This window comes from Mustela lutreola, chromosome 7, assembly GCF_030435805.1.
Source record: "Mustela lutreola isolate mMusLut2 chromosome 7, mMusLut2.pri, whole genome shotgun sequence".
NCBI lineage: Eukaryota > Metazoa > Chordata > Mammalia > Carnivora > Mustelidae > Mustela > Mustela lutreola.
In genome coordinates, this window is record NC_081296.1 from 84,909,956 (window position 1) to 84,911,876 (window position 1,921).

The window sequence follows — 1,921 nt, forward strand, 5'->3', positions numbered from 1 at the left end:
TTTTCTGAGTATAGATTCTGTGTCTCTTTGGTTAGGTTTATTCCTAGGTATCTTATGGTTTTGGATGCAATTGTAAATGGGATTGACTCCTTAATATCTCTTTCTTCTGTCTTGCTGTTGGTGTAGAGAAATGCAACTGATTTCTGTGCATTGATTTTATATCCTGACACTTTACTGAATTCCTGTATAAGTTCTAGCAGTTTTGGAGTGGAGTCTTTTGGGTTTTCCACATATAGTATCATATCATCTGCAAAGAGTGATAATTTGACTTCTTCTTTGCCGATTTGGATGCCTTTAATTTCCTTTTGTTGTCTGATTGCTGAGGCTAGGACCTCTAGTACGATGTTGAATAGCAGTGGTGATAATGGACATCCCTGCCGTGTTCCTGACCTTAGCGGAAAAGCTTTCAGTTTTTCTCCATTGAGAATGATATTTGCGGTGGGTTTTTCATAGATGGCTTTGATGATATTGAGGTATGTGCCCTCTATCCCTACACTTTGAAGAGTTTTGATCAGCAAGGGATGTTATACTTTGTCAAATGCTTTTTCAGCATCTATTGAGAGTATCATATGGTTCTTGTTCTTTCTTTTATTGATGTGTTGTATCACATTGACTGATTTGCAGATGTTGAACCAACCCTGCAGTCCTGGAATAAATCCCACTTGGTCGTGGTGAATAATCTTTTTAATGTACTGTTGAATCCTATTGGCTAGTATCTGTGTTCATCAAGGATATCGGTCTATAGCTCTCTTTTTTGGTAGGATCCTTGTCTGGTTTGGGGATCAAGGTGATGCTGGCCTCATAAAATGAGTTTGGAAGTTTTCCTTCCATTTCTATTTTTTGGAACAGTTTCAGGAGAATAGGAATTAGTTCTTCTTTAAATGTTTGGTAGAATTCCCCCGGGAAGCCGTCTGGCCCTGGGCTTTTGTTTGTTTGGAGATTTTTAATGACTGTTTCAATCTCCTTACTGGTTATGGGTATGTTCAGGCTTTCTATTTCTTCTGGGTTCAGTTGTGGTAGTTTATATGTTTCTAGGAATGCATCCATTTCTTCCAGATTGTCAAATTTATTGCCGTAGAGTTGCTCATAGTATGTTCTTATAATAGTTTGTATTTCTTTGGTGTTAGTTGTGATCTCTTCTTTCATTCATGATTTTATTTATTTGGGTCCTTTCTCTTTTCTTTTTGATAAGTCGGGCCAGGGGTTTATCAATTTTATTAATTCTTTCAAAGAACCAGCTCCTAGTTTCGTTGATTTGTTCTATTGATATAATTTGAAAAAACAATAGAAAAAAACAAATTATATCAATTTAATTAAAAATAGAGATTAAAAACTTTTTTGAATTTTGTTCAAAATTATTTTTTCAACTTCAACTCTGTTTTCAGTTCACAACTAACTGGATTCATAGTTCACAGTATTTGTGACTATACGGAACAGGAAAGAATCCTACATGCGTTTACATTGAGGACAAATCTCCGTTTTCATCCTTTGAGGCTAATAAACAAAAAGGAATGATAGTTTTGTAATAGAAGCCATACTGAATACTATCTACCAAGCTGAAGTAAAATCTTCCCAGCTCAGTGGCTGAATGTATCTATCTCTTTGCCAATCATTGTTTTTGTTAACTGGATAATTAGCATTTTTATCACATTAAAACAGTTTTAATTATATTAGTCTGTAGTTTAGAGTATAGGGAAGAGTATGAATACCGTTCATTTCAGAACTGAAGAGTAGGTTTGTACACTTGAGAATATTTTACTTCCAAATTAAATTAAGATATGAAACTCAAAGAAACCAGTAAACAAGGTCAACCGAAGGCGGACACTTTAACATTATGGTATTTAAAAGCACATTAAATTTATGTGTGTAAAAAAAATTTTTTTAAAGATTTTATTCATTTATTGAACAGACAGTGATCACA